Genomic DNA, 15,978 nt, shown 5'->3' on the forward strand with positions numbered 1-15,978 from the left:
ACTTCAGCAGCAGGTAAGCAACACCTGTCCGGTTCTCATTCTGTCGAGGCGAAGCACCAAACCTCCGACCCTGAAGCAGGTTTGCTTCGTTGAGCTCTTTGAGACTCCAGGTCTGGACTGAGGAGTTTCTGCTGCTGCACAGCCTTAACCTCATTAACTAACCAGACATTAAATTAATTATTTATCTGGTTTGGGTCAACAACACATATTAATTAAGTAAAAACAGAAGTGATAAATTGCTTCATCCTGAATATCAATGATTTAGCTCGCATTTTTAACAGGAGATTAGTCTTCTCATGAATTTGGAAATTTAATCCAATTTTGTTTCCAAAGAAAAATCTGATCGAGCTGTGATGACCTGAGCCGACCATCAGGGGTCAGTAGAAACAAAAGCTGCACCAAAGATTGTCTTTTAAGGCAAGGCAAGGCAAATTTATTTATATAGCACAATTCAGTACAGGGACAATGCAAAGTGCTTTACATGGTTAAAATATAGGAATAAAAGCAAGTAGGGATAGAATGTAGAAACAAAAAAGAACATTAAAAACAGTAAAACAGTTTAACTAGAACATTCAAAGGCAATTTCAAACAAATGTGTTTTTAATCTCGATTTAAATGAATTTTGTTGAGAAACAAAATTATCAAAAAAGATAAAAAAAGATGTTTGCAGTAAATAGGAAATAAGTTTTACATAAGCAGGATAAACCTGTCTACCATAACGTGAAAAAGTATTCACACCCCTTGAACTATTCCACACCAAGACTTTTACAGATAAAACAGCTGATAAATGTGAGGGACATTCAGGCCCCTTTTTATCTGGACCTCCTAAATAAAATCCAGCCGTCCACGTTTAGACGTCCCCTAACGAGGTACCAGAGTCTAACTGCAGTGGTTCTGTTTCTGAAGGTGAAGATCATGCAGCATCATGAAGACCAAAGAACCCAGCAGACGGGTCAGGCAGGAGGTTCTGGTCCAGTTTACAGCAGGATCAGGTTCTACAGAACCTCCCAGTGTTCTGATCATCATGTGGACCTGGAGAGAGGATGGACCACCTGCAGACCTACCAGGACATGGACGTCCACCTGGAATGACAGGCTGGACCAGGAGAGCATTGATCAGAGAAGCAGGAGGACCATGGTGGCTCTGGAGGAGCTGCAGAGACCCACAGCTCAGGTGGAGGATCTGCATACTTAGTTATTTTCCTTTTCATCTTCACCTTTGCCTGATAAAAAGCATAATTAAAATTTCAGCCACAGCAACTACCTTTAATAACCTTAAATCTTCTGTTAGTTGGAGTTTGTCAGACAGAAACGTCTCCGCTCTGCTGCGTTACCCGAGCAGAGGGGATGGGAGCGGGTCTGGAGAAGAGCTGTGCAGGTCCGGCTGTCAGCGGCTCTGATTAATGGCCTCGCTGCAACATGTCCGGCCACATTAGAGCGCCGTGTATCTCCCAGAGTCCACACAGGCCCGCCTCTTTGTTCTGATGGGAAATGGTGTCAGGCGCTGGCTGCTGCTCGCCCACAAACAGATAAAGATTTACTGTCATCAGAGGCCAGATTAAAGCGCACACGAACGCAGACATTGATTTCTGGGGGAGAAAAACGGCACATTTTGGGGAGGAAACTCATTCCGGGGCGGACAGAGATATGATCAGCTTATTTGGGAGCTGGATAATGTGGAGCCCTCTCCAAGAATGAACTTTGAAAGAAGTAAATTGTAAATATTGATTTGTGAAATGAACTGTCAGTCTCCATTGGTGAGATTATTCCTGCCGTCCTGCTGAGAGCAGAGCAATGAATTCAAACACAGACGAACACAAAAGAGCTTTCCTCCCCTGGCGACGCTCGTTCACTTTCATCAGATCGCAGCTGGGATTAAATCCGAGCTGAAAATGAGACGAACCGGGCCCTCACGTCCAGGTGGACACTAAGATCATCTACAGATCAGATAAACTGCTGGCTTCAGGAATCTGTGTGATGGGAAATAAGCAGGTTGGAAAGAAAGAGCTCATAGTGGCTTTAGTTCATTTCTGTCCAACAGCTGCAATAAACCCCAGAAATCACTATAAATCAGTCATGATGAGTAAATTAAAAACCAGCATCGCTGATCACTGTTTTAGGAGCCTCTGCATCCAGAACCAGCATCAATGCAGCGAAGAGAGCATTTTTTTTTTTTTTTTATCACAACTGAGTCTGGAGAGGTGATCGGTCCTCTGGTTCTGACCCAGTGGGCTGGGCTTGTTGCTGGATTCCTGGTTCTGTTGTCTCTTCTTCCAGGGAAGGACATGTCTTCAGGACCTGGACGGACTTTAGGAAAAGCCGGTCTGATCAAACGGATTCTCTTGATTTCTTAAAACGCTTCAATCTCTGACTGTGGATGAAAATTGTTGGTTTTCCTTCAGTCCATCAAAAAGTGACGATTAAAAGCAAAACCATGAGGTAAAGAAATGGAATCCTGACCGGGTCCGTCTCCTGGATCAGTGACTCTCTGAGGATCAAATGAGTTTAAAGGATCTCAAGTTTGGGAGAAAATCACAAAGTTCCTCAGAGAAAGACCAGGAAGGATCTCCATGTTCCTCCTTCTGCTGAGCAGAACATCATAAAACCATGAAGGAATCAGGAGGAACATCAGGGAGCAGCTTCACCTGTACAGCGGTGATCTCTGATCCTTCAGATGGTTCTGCACCAGAACCATCATCCAGAACCAGCAGGTAGAACCTCAGGGAACAGGGACTGTTCTGGATAACCTTCCTCCAGCTCTACATCCAGAGTTCACAGCCTGATGTTCTCCTCAGAGGAGGTTCGGCTTCTGAGACGGACCATCATGGACCAGATGGACCAGTTCCCCTTATAGATGGCTAATAAATAATGAAGAGATATGTTATTAATTAATTAAACACTCTATAACTCTATCATAAATGTTTATTAAGCATTGATTAAGAGGGAAGAAGACACTAAACTGACTGGTTTGTGCTTACAGGCTAGTAACTTTGTCTGAAATGTTTAATATAAGCAACTGAAATATATAGATGAACATATTAGGCTCATTATTTGCAGATAAACCAGTCAGTTTTGTCTCTTGCTCACCCTTAATTAATACATAATAAACAAGATAAGGCATTCCTTTATTGGTTTATTCTCTTCTTTATTATGCATTAATTAATCTATAATAAACATTTATGGTTGATTAACAACGTGTTTGCAGATTAATTATTAACATATCTATAAACTATTTGCCGTCTTTAAAGCGACCCTAATTGTAAAGTGGTATCATTATGATAATTATCCCACAGCAGTGAATTCATTTTAATTGTGTTGTTGTGCACGGAGGCCGCCACTAGGTGGCAGTGCGGTTCTACGCGAATGTATTATTTTCAGCTGAAGGGAAACCAATCAATGACGTTTAAATGCGCATCAGTGCCATTTCCTCCAAACTCCGTAATGATGCTGAGGAGGAAAACTCTGCGCTCACCTCAGAGTTCCTGTCAGTCATCAGGTTAGAATAAAACGTCTCCGCACAGCGATGCTTGTTTGTGACCTTTTCTCATGAGATCCACCAAAGCTGCAGAGGTCTGAACATGGAGCAGGAGGACCAATCAAGTCTATCATTGCTTCCATTAAAGTTAATTGATTAAATGCACAGTAGCAGATTTTTCCCCCTCTGTCTGCCTCATTTTGACAAATGAGAGGCAGAGGCCAGCTGGGTCCGTTCCTGCCGAAACCAAGCGAGGACAGCGCCTGCAGCACTTAGTGTCCTTTAATTGCCATTTACATAGCAGGCTAATCATTATTTTTTATGTCCCCTATTACCCAGCGTCACAGTTATCGGCCTGCTGCTCTGTCTGCAGAAACAATGAGCTGTTTGTCAGGGCGGACGCTCTGATTGGTCAGCTCCCTGAAAAGCATGCAAGGCCGACACCTCCACAAATCACTGCAGTTGGTTAAAAAGGGGGGAAAGTCACAGACATTTTATCCGTTAATACTTCTTGGTCAGCTTAAATAGTTATTTTTTAAATTTTCCTTTAATCAGGAAGAGTTTATCCTTTATTTCCTTTCGTTTTCTGCGTTTAAACGCCGCTGCATGTCTCACAACACGCAGCTTTTCCAGACTCTCTGTTTAGACCCACAGTAGGAATGCATTCATCCCAAAGTCTGGTTGAAAACATAAAAATGAAACTGGGGGGAGAAAGAGGAGCATGTCTGGAGGATTTGTTGGATCTTTTACTGCTTTAGCGTCAGCGGCTCGGCATGTGCAGCTCAGACATGCAGAGGCTGAAACCAGAACAGGAGCTTCAAAGACTCATCCAGGCTGGAGCTGCAGTTTCTGCTGAGCTTTGTCTTTGTTTGTCAGGAGATCTCCTGTTCTACTGCAGTCAGGTGGAAGTTCAGGAAAAGCTGAGAACGTTTTCTGATTTCTGATCGTCATATAAGGAGTTCTGCTTCAGCACAAAATCTGAATTTCTGATCGGATCGTTTGTCGCCTTCAGCAGATTCAGGTTTAAAACGGCCTTCATTCAGCCAGGAAGTTTATATCAGGAAACTAGACGGGCGTCCCTCAAAAAATGGCAAAAAAACAAAAGTAAATTTAGCAAAATAAAGACATTTACATTTTAATTAACATTTTATTTAAGAAAAATGGAAAAATCTTTATGTCCTTCCATCCATCTAACCTTGCTTCTAACAGCTGACCAGCTCCCTGATGATGATGATGAGCTCCAAGCCTTCCTCACCATCACCCTAATCTTTAGCTCCCTCCTCAGATTCTCCATCAGAACCAAGTCAGAACCGGACCGGGTCGCTCCAAAATGTCGATGTTACTTCCAGTGAGAAGAAAGATGAATTAAAAGTTTACATCCAACTTAAATCTGACAGAATTCAGGCTCAGATGTACAAAAACTGGTCTGGAGAAAAAGTTTAGTTGTTTGAAAAAATAAATAGGATTTGAAACTAAAAGTCACATTTTGATCGTGAAATGAATTAAAGGCAATTAATCTGAAAGCATGAAATCTGAATCAAAAAGACAGAAACTTTTATCTCTGAACTGAAAAAATAATGTAATGAAAATAAAAATATATGTTGAGAGTGAAATAAACTTTCAGATATTTTCCCTTTAAACACGTTTTAAAGGATCCACCTTTAATTTTCTTATTTTTAAACATCATGGTCCTGATTTGTCTCCAGGCGTTTGGTGTTTGGTCACTAAATTACTCTGACTCTGGTCTTCAGGTGAGGATCATGGTGTGAATGAGTGGAAATGGGCTGAAGGTAACAGGAAATAAAACATTTCTATATGTTAAACGTCTCCTGGACTCAGAGAGAAACCTTAAAACCATCTTCATTACGCGCAGAAGGACCTTATGATCCCAGAACCCCAGAAAGTGGAAATGGACCGCATGAATTCATTAAGAGGTTCTGATGATTCTCATATCACTGCGCAGAGCTTTGACCCAGTCTGCTGTGTGGAATTCCCTTAAGTCTCAGCCGGACTTTAACTAGGCCACTCCAAAACCAGAGTGCATCTATCTATCTATCTATCTATCTATCTATCTATCTATCTATCTATCTATCTATCTATCTATCTATCTATCTATCTATCTATCTATCTATCTATCTATCTATCTATCTATCTATCTATCTATCTATCTATCTATCTATCTATCTATCTATCTATCTATCTATCTATCTATCTATCTATCTATCTATCTATCTATCTATCTATATATATATATATATATATATATATATATATATATATATATATATATTTATATATATATATATATCTTCTTTCTGTGTATTTAGAGTTCATATTTGTTTTATTTTATTTCAGGTAACAGCATTCATGTTAATTTCTGCTTGCACTATTTGCACTCGTTGTTTGGATTATTAATTTCCTTCAAATGATCTTCCTGGATGTGTTTTTTTTTTTTTTTTTTTTTTTTTTTGCTCTGTCTGCCTCTGTGAATTAATAAAGTTTTATTTCACGCTCTGCATGAAGCCCTCCGTTAAACAAACCTTTGGACTGGCTTTAAACCCGCTTCATATCGCTGCGGCTCCCTCGTCATTAATCCGGTCTCTTTGGATGTTCTGACCCGGACTTTTCACGGGGAGATCCAGTGAACATTCTTTAGGTGATTTTCCTCCAGCAGGTGTCTGAGCTTAACGTCAGAAATGTCTCATAAAGGCTTTGCAGGAATCGGTTTAGAAAACATTAATTTTTCTACCTTTTTTAACTGAACTTCACATATGTCCTCATGTCTCTGTCCTCATGTCTCATCTCTACCTCCATCTCCGTCCTCTGAGGATTCCTCTCTGTCCGTATTGTCGCTTCATTTTGTATGTTTCTTTGGTTCCTCGTTGAATTGCTCATCATCATCTTCATCCTCTGGCTCCTCTTCACTGCCACCAGGTTTTGGAACAAGAATAGCAAATTTCCATAAACCTGTCTGAACCGTTTTCCTCTTATTTATGTATGTTGAGTCTTTTGCTTTTGAATAAATGCATGATTAATATATTCAGTCAAAGCCTTTGTTTGGACTTGATCGTCACTAAAAATCCCATTTATTAATATTTAACAATGCAAGATTGTTGAATATGATGCATGTGTTGAGCTTTTCAGTCTAAACTAGACCTGACATTCATTAAAAAGGCAATTTATTAATATTTAATAATGCAACATAGAAGATGATCAGATGTCTTGATGCATGTGTTGATCTTTTCAGTCTGAATTGGAGCTGAATCAGCAGAAATCGTCACATGACATCATTTCTATATTTAATAAGCTCCTGTCAGAGGAAGCAGCGGCTCGGTTCACCAGTAAAAGGTGATTTATTTATTATTTTTCCTCCGTTCGGCTGTTTAAAGTCAGCAGAGGAAAGCGGATAAACTCCACAGTCAGAGACTCTCTGCGCTGAGTTTGGACCGCCACTTTCTGAGCTGTTTGAGCTCCGAGCCGGACCCCCGACCCGGTTTATCCACGCTTCACCGCGCTCCACAGAGTAATAATGACAAATCGGCTGATGTTTGCTAATGATTAGTGGGGATTGTTTCAGCCGGCTTGTAAAAGCCGTGTTTAAGAGCGATATTTATTGTTCCATTTGCACATTTTGTGAGCGTGTTTGAGAGAAAGCACTAATCGTTATTAATTAAGGTCATTGTTCTGGTGTGTGTGTGTCTCTGTGCACATGTGGGCGTGTGTGTGTGTGCGTCGCCTGCAGCCACACTCTGCACGCCGTCACAAAGGTCCATTACCTTGTCTGATCACAACGGCCTGTGATCTATTAGCATCATCTAAAAGCTGCATCAGGATGAAGTGGAGACTCTCATAAACCCGCCGTTCTGATCAGGCCTTTCATTGAGTTCAGCGGTTTTACGCGGACCCTCTCTGGCTTATTCCCCCTGGTTTGTAGGTTAATGCATTTTCAAGTGCCCACCAGAAAACACTCGGCTGACAATGAGGCGTGCACATCAGCCATTCAGGCTGGAATGAGTGAAGATCCACCAGTGAATTCACATGGAAAGAAGCAGCTGCTGCAGCAGCGTTCAGTTGTTCATTCACTGTCAGCTCATCAGGTACGGCAAGACCAAAACAGTTTTATTTGTCTGACGCACAGAAACATCACATCGGCCTTATTGTTAATGCCAAATATCTGCTTTAAATCTGTTTCTTGTGTGTATTTTGAGGAATAGTTACCTGACGCCGCTGCAGACGGCTGTTTTCTGCAGGATGTGTTGCTTCAATCGTTAATTCAGCTTCTGCAGGAAAAGTTAAAAGCATCAACATGACGGTGGTAAAAAAAAGAAACCCACCAGCTCCTCATCAGGTCCAACCTCAGTGGAGCGTTAAATAATTAGAGTCTAAATCATCAACCCTCCACCACCGTGCTTTGCAGCTGGTGTGAAAACCAGATTCTCCTTCAACCCTTCCAAGCTGCCAGGTTCAGGGTCTGCAGAGTCTGAGGAGGAGCTCCTGGGTTTCTGCTCATTTCTCTGAGCTTCCTGCTCTGATCTTAACCTGCCGGACGTCCGTCCTGGGAAGCTGCAGAGATGTTCTCCTCCTGGGGATAATCATGGAGCTTAAGAGAAAATTCAAACTAAAGAAACTCTATTGCCTACCTCCATTAATCAGAGACTCATCCGCCTCCTCGAAGCCAATCAGCATCCTGGGTTCATCTTAAAAGAACTCCACTGCGAGCAAGCAGTGGCTGTGCGTGTCCGGTTTGGACTCTGTTGACCGGTTTCAACCCACCTCCATCCCCTTCTCCACCATCGTAGCAGCTTCGCCTGGCTTTCCTACGGTCCTCCTTCAAACTCGTCCCAATCAGAGTGTAATTCCTCCTGGACTCTTATGGAATTCCCAGTCACTCCTTAAAGCGGTCCGGCAGAAGACCGCCATGTTGAGCCTGGTTCTGCCAGAGGTTTCTTCCCAAAGTTTTTCCTCTCCACTGTTGCTTCATGCTTGCTCATCATGGACAGTTCATGCAAACCTGTGTTTATCAAGTTGGACATCTAGCTCAAACAGATCATCATATGGACTGAACAAACTTTGCTTATCTCCACTCCACCACCAGTTTCAGACCTGGGGGGGAAATATCCCTATTCTCATACGCCTGCTAATGCATATTGAAGTATAATTCAGCGTGAAATTTTCCTGCCGTGGTCTGAGCGCCAAACTCTTAAAATATTGTATCAATAAAATTCTTCTAATTGCCTTTTCTTTCTGTGTGAGTTTTTCAGATTGAATTCCTCTCTGCAGATGATTTGGACCTGATATCTCTTCTTATGTTCACGGGCAGCACCAGCTGCTTCTCTAAGGTCACTGCTGATGTCTTTCTACCCCGGCGTTGTGTCAGCAAACACCTTCAGGCTCCAGAGCAGCAAACTGCGAGAGCTTCTGCTGCTTTGAAGGAGCTCGAAGTGATGGCGGTCAGTAAAATTAATGCATTTAATCCTGATTAGTTTGGTGACCTGATAGCAGAACCTGCAGCACGTTCTGCTGCTGATTTTACCTGTGAGAACACGACGTGATCCTGTCAGCGCCTTCAGACCGACGCTGGAGCTCCTTTCTTTGCACATCCGCCTCCTTCAAAGCTTTTGTTCCGTTATTTGCAGAGCTCCATCCCTGAATGTTAATGAGACCAGCAGACTAATGCACGAGCTCTAACAAACATAAAAGAAATTTTATGAAGAGAGAACAGCGCCGATATCAATAGGACGGGCTTGAAACACGGAGGAATACATTTACAGCAACAATAAGTACAACAGCCATCTCATATCTGCTGCATGAAACCCATTAATTATTTTTAGCATCATTTCTGGGATCTTTTTGAAACTATAATAGTCGGACGAGTCTTCAGATGCGAGATGAGATGAGTTCAGACGCGTGGAGGGTAAACGGTTGTGTTTTTGATATGCAGAGCGGCAGCATTGAGGCCTGCTCGTGTTGTACGGCTCCCAGCAGCAGCCTTATTGTCTGTGAAATTAGAGTAAGCGGCCTGCAGAGTCCTGGAGGATCAGGCTTTGAGCCCAGAGCTGCACTTTATAGCAAATGCAAATGGATGTGTCGGCAAATTGGATTCTCGTAAAAAAAATGAAATACTGGAAGTGTCAAAAAGAAGAAAAACAGAAACTGGCAAACACCACGACGGCATAAACACATGAAAGATGGAGGAAAGTGACGGCTGTGTGAGAGCGGAGGAGTTTGTGTTTTACTACGTGTTCTCCGCTAAAAGATTGATGAACCTCGCTGAAGCAGATGGACGCGGCCTCCGTCCAATGAAAGACACACCTGGGAGATGATTTATGCCTCGGCTTTGATTTGTGCTCAGTGACATCATCAGCCAACACTTCTCCTGATTAATAGAGACAATCTGAACAGGGAGACGCAAAATTATGTTTACTCTTCAGGGATATTTAGCCTTTTTTTAAGCTTTTTGTTGCTTTTAGATATGAAGCAGAAAGAAATTAAAGGAAACTTTATTGTAAATTTGTTTAAAAGGCTCGACCGATATGAAACGATCCAAAAATGCACAAAGGGAACTAAATATAGCAACATGTGTCATAAATCTAGGGTTTGGGTTTCTTAGAATCAGGATCAGAATAAGCTTTAATTATTTGCACACAAACAAGGAATTTGACTTCTGCTCCACTTTGCTATCAGTGAAGATATTTTTATTTAAAGGTTATAAAAAATAAAAATAAAATGATGTCAATATTTGTATATAATGTTTCTAGAAAAGAGGAAGACATGGTTGGGTTGGTGCCCATAAACCTGGTATGGAACGTGTTTGTGTATCGGTTTTCTCTAGTCTTATTATATTCCATGGAGTTTTGCCATATGCGTTTTATTGCTCTGTTCATTATCATCTTTTAGGTGTTCCAGTATTCGTTCACGTAGGTTTAGTGTCTACGTTTATTTTTGTTCTTATTACATTTGGATTTATGTTGTTACATCTCTGTTCCTTCTGCCACAGTTGCTTTAATTTATTTCCTGATTAACTCGCCTGTATTTTGGTCATTCTCCACTTCTCCCTCAGCACTTGTTAGTTCTCATAGTTCTCTGTTCAGTTCTCCCTGTGCCTCCACATCTGGAGGGGTTTTATTTTCCATTATTATTAAAGAACTTTGTTGGAAATCTGTGCTTCGGTCCTTCTGCTATAAACATGACAAAATGATGATGGGAGTGTCTAAATATAACCCAGTTTGAGCTGAAATGTTCAGTCAAACTCCCCTCAGATGAAGTTTATCTCAGACATGCAGCTGTTGGTTTGCAGATGCAGAATCGGAGTCGAGTTTATCACTAAATTAGTCATTGCTGATTGGTGCAAGAGACAGAAAAGCATCTCCAGTTAAATTCAGAAATGAGAATCCAAAGAGGCTCGTTTTCCAGATAAGTAGTTATTAAACATACTTTTCATTAAACTCAGGTCTCTATTTAAAATGTTTTTGATTGATCTGATGTAATATTTTAATCTTAAATGTCGTGTTCTTGTTGCACTGATGTTTTTGTTTTTTCTGGAATAAGAAAATTATGATAATAAACAGAAATAAAGGCTTGAAAACATCAGTCTGTAAAGTGTTTCACTTGTTGACGCAGCAGAAATAATAGATTTTTTGTATAATATTCTCATTAGTTGACTGGATCTGTATACTGACATACAGAGACAGAGGAGACGGAGTCCATGTTGGAATCTGACCTTCATGGTGTTGAAGGTCTTCTGATCAGCTTATAGTCCTGGTTCCTAAATGCCTCGTTTGATGCCATCAGTGATTTTTTAAATCTGTATATTTTCTTTAAAAGGCTTCAGTCTTTATTTATCAGCTCTGCTTTAATTATCATTAGGTAAGAAATGCACCTCCATCGGTTATCTTTAACTTCTGACGGTCTCTATTTCTGAGCCCATGTTGGTTGTTGGTGTGCAAACGGCTCAGATATCTGATGCTTCAGCAGTTCCACATGAAGTGTGCTACAATAATCCTGGATGTGAAGAAGAATTTAACCGCCAGAACCACCATCACCTGGTTGCTCTCACCCTAATCCTCACCAAATGTGTTAAAAAGCTCCTCCTCCCTCTCATTAGAACCATGACACCACGGTTGTAGGTCTGATTTCTAATAATACTGAGTCACCTACAGACAGCAGGTCCAGAACTTAGCATGATGGTGCCGAGGAGGTGAAGAGAGTTCCTGGGTGTCTCACCTGGACGAGGTCAATCGGTCACCCTGATCACCAGAATGTATTCTCCTCTGAATCAGTGAAGGTTTCCTGGACCGGTGTGAGCAGAGCTGGGCGACAGATGAAGTTTGTCTGTCAGGGCAAAGCAGCTGGAGGTTTTTTTTATAAATACCGGATCAGAACCGTGACAGCAGCGTCTCCCACTGACGCCTCAGAGTTCTCCTGCAGGGAAATCCTCTTTGTCTGCGCGGTCCAGGCCCGCCGGTCCTTTCAACAGGACATCCCAGCAGAGGGGGAGGACGACTGGGAGCAGTCTTCCAGAGAATCTCAAACAGGATTTAAGGTTTCCTCTGAGGCCGAGCCTCCTGCTCCATCACGCCTTTGGCAGCTGATTAAACGTCTGGAAGCTCAAAGTCAGGTTTGGGCAGCAGGTGGGAAGATTCTTTAAATCTACACTTAATGTGCTGTAGAAATTGTTGATGTTTCCTCCAATCTCACCATTTTCTGTTCTCACAAACAAAATCATGAATTCCTCCTCAAAAAAAAAAAAAATAATTCAACATTAAATTAAACCTTTATTCTACAGATTGATTCCTCCATTAATGTTGAGGATTTGGGTTTACAGCTAAATATCCGTCCACACCAAAAAACAACATTTCATGCCTAAAGGAAATTTAGAAAGACCAATTTATTCTAACAGTGTTGTGTCTGGACTGTGGGAGGAAGCAGGAGTACCCGGAGAGAACCCACGCATGCACAGGGAGAACATGCAGACTTCACACGGGAAGCTGCTGCCAACAGTGCTGCCATCGCTGTGCGGCCGCTTTACAGCTGGTTGGAGACCAGGAATAGAAAACCAAGTGTCTATAAGACAATTAAAATATTAAATCAGTCCAATTAAAGAGGATTTTATGATCCAGACATGATGTGAACAAAAGACTGTCGGCACAGATGTCCAGAAGACAGTCGCTCACTGAGTGCTGGATCCAAGCGTATTTATGGAAAGTTGAGTGGAAGGAAAAAGTGCAGAACAGGGAAAACCACAACCTTGTGAGGTTAGTGAAGCAACAGCCTGTCCAGCCAGACTAACTGTTGCCTTTCTTAGACACGGCTGAAGTTAGCCTGGATCTGCTCCCATAGAGGCCTTTTCTGGTTAACAGGTGTGAAGTAAACCAATCAGAGAAACTGCAGACGTGACGTAAAAAAGGCACAATCAGAGTTCTGCTGTCAACGACACAGTAATTTTTGCAGCAGCTAAGACACCAACTATCGTTGCACAGACCCTTACCAAGGAAATGAAGAGTGTATCCATATGGCTTAAAGAAAATCATCTGACGCTTAACGTCTATGTGCTTCTCATTAAAAGGAAAAGCAAAATGTACCATTAAATTAGATCAAGAAGCGATAGAGGAAGTTAAGGAATTTAGATTTTTAGGCATTATTCTGGATTCCCAATTTAAATTTAATAAACACATTAATAAACTCTGTAAGACTGTCCGGATAAATCTAAACTGTTTTAGAATGATAAGGCAGCATATACCTGTTAAAGCAGCTTTGCTGTTCTTGCATGCCATGATATTTTCTCATTTATCTTATTGTGTTACTGTATGGGGTCAAGCCTCCCAGACAACAGTTAAACCTATTTTATCACTATACAAACAAGCATTGAAAATTATGGATCAGAAACCAAATAGGTGGCATCACTGTTTGATTGTACAGAAATATAAGCTTTTAGATTTTGATAGTTTTATTAAGTTTTCTTTTCTTAAGATGATTTTTAAATGCAAAACAATATAGCTCCAGCCGTACTCTGTCCTTTTGTGACAAAAATAAATACACGGAGAGTTAACACTAGGAGAGCAGCGGGTGGCAACTGTATAGCAGAGGGGCGCAAAACCACTTTTGGACAGTCAAGTTTCTCAGTGATAGGGATCCGTCTCTGGAATGATTTACCAACGGAAATAAAAATAGAAACTGACCTGAAAACATTTAATAGAAAGGTGAAACATTGGCTGAAAGAAAATCATATATGTGAACATTGAGTCATTATGATTATGTTGGATGTGAGGTGTTGTTTTGTGTAATGTTGTTAGGATTGTGTAAAATGTTAATGGTTGTCTTTTATAACGTATTTTATATATGATTGTGCAATGTGAGCTACGTTTTAAGAAAATGTATTTTATAAAGGCCTGACTGGGGACTGGGGTTGCAAATTAGCCTATAGGCTAGAAAGCTTTCATGCAACACATTTACACATTTTGTTATGGCTCTGCCTATTACAATTATGAATGTAATAATGTGCGCTGCATTGTCCCTGATAAATAAACTAATAAAAAAAACCAAAAAAAAAACATTTCACGATTTAATTCAACATGGCGAGCCGTGGTGGAGTGGAGACTACGGTCAATGATTCTTTTAAAACAGGAGAAAGCGCGCTAGCTAACCAACGCTGCGTGACGGCGGCCATCTTGTTTGTTTTGACCCAGGGATTCCCGCTCAGCATATAAAGCGTCTGTGATTGGTCGGTACCAGGACAGAGGGTTCTGTGGGAGCGGCCCAGAAGCTTGAAGTTTCCAGTCAGCGATGATCTGAGGCGTCGTGCCTCCTGCTGGTTCTGGTCCGCTGGGTTTTCTGGAGTCAATGCAGAATCTACCAGGACCTTTCAGAGCGCTCCCTGCTTCCTTCTGCTGCCACGTTTTATGGAGATGCTGGCTTCCTTTTCCAGCAGGACCTGGTACCGGCCCACTCTGCCAACGGTACCATTACTTCCTTTAATAAACGTGGTATCATGGTATCACCATACAACTGACCCAATCTATGGAAGACAACATCCTCCAGAACACGTCAGCAGAACCACAGGCTGGTCTCCTCCATGCTGCAATTAAAGCAAAAGGAGCCCAGACCCGGTTCTGAGTGGAGGTACCACTACAGAACATGGGGAAGCTGTTCAGCAGAACCACGTTTCTGTAGAAAACGTGCTCCATTGTAATATCTGTGGATCTGATAAATAATTTTTTTTATGAATCTAAATGAATCACATTTTTCCTGTTTCATATTCATGTCAGCTGCTTTAATGTGTCTGTTTCACATTTATGAAGATGCGTCTGCTTTGCTGAGCCGCAGGCTGTTCTGGGTCAGAGGTGATTTACACCCGGACCGGGTCACCAGTCCATCCCAGACAGAAATTAGTTATTTTATTCCTTCAGCTGTAACTTTTAAAACGAGGAAGCACTAAAATGATGTTTCACTCTGAGCAAACCTTCAGAGAACGTTGCTTTGTAAAGATAAGGACATGACTGCCGTTGTGTGTTTATGTATTTATCATTTAGGCCTTGAGCTTTATGTATTTCACCATAATTTAGATCTTTCCTTGCTAATTGCTGAGGGACAATTAAATTAATTGACACTAAAACATCTTTTCTTATGCACAGGGAGGAATGCCCGCTGCACGCAGCGCTCTGGGATTTGAACCGACAGCATATACATAAACAGCATATTTTCACAGTATCTCTGATGGAAGGCATGAACAGAGTCATTTTCCCCTCTGTCCTGTCAGAACTGAGCCGGGCTGCGTAGAATCGGAGCCGCTGGACTGACTTCCATGTCTTCTGTGTTCTGGAGGCGCTCGGCAGGATGGCTGAGAGATGACAGGACATGCCAACAAATTGCATCACTTCTGGCTCGGCAGACAAGGACAATGCCGTGCCATATGCCAGCCAGAGGAGAGCGGGGGGGTCTGGGTGGAGGCATGAATGAATCTAATTTCCATGTGGACCCCCCTTTCAGTCCGGGTCCAAAGTCCGTCCCACATGAACATCCAGCGAGCCGGTTGGGTGACGGCCTTGGCCCCGTGGGGCGACACAGACACACGATCCGAGACACGAGCCTAGAGAAAACATCCAGAGATGTAGTTCAGAGAGGTAGTTCAGAGACCCGGTTTAGAAACCTGGTTCAGAGAAGTAGTTCAGAGACCCGGCTCAGAGATGTAGTTCAGAGACCCGTCTCAGAGACCCGGTTCAGAGACGTAGTTCAGAGACCCGGTTTAGAAACCTGGTTCAGAAAAGTAGTTCAGAGACCCGATTCAGAGACCCGGCTCAGAGACGTTGTTCAGAGACCCGATTCAGAGACCCGACTCAGAGATGTAGTTCAGAGAACCGTCTCAGAGACCCGGTTCAGAGACGTAGTTCAGGGACCCAGTTCAAAAACCCGGTTCAGAGACACGGTTCAGAGACCCGGCTCAAAGACCCAGTTCAAAGACGTAGTCCAGAGACCCGGCTCAGAGACGTTGTTCAGTGACCCGATTCA

The sequence above is a fragment of the Fundulus heteroclitus genome, chromosome 13 (assembly GCF_011125445.2).
Source record: "Fundulus heteroclitus isolate FHET01 chromosome 13, MU-UCD_Fhet_4.1, whole genome shotgun sequence".
Lineage (NCBI taxonomy): Eukaryota > Metazoa > Chordata > Actinopteri > Cyprinodontiformes > Fundulidae > Fundulus > Fundulus heteroclitus.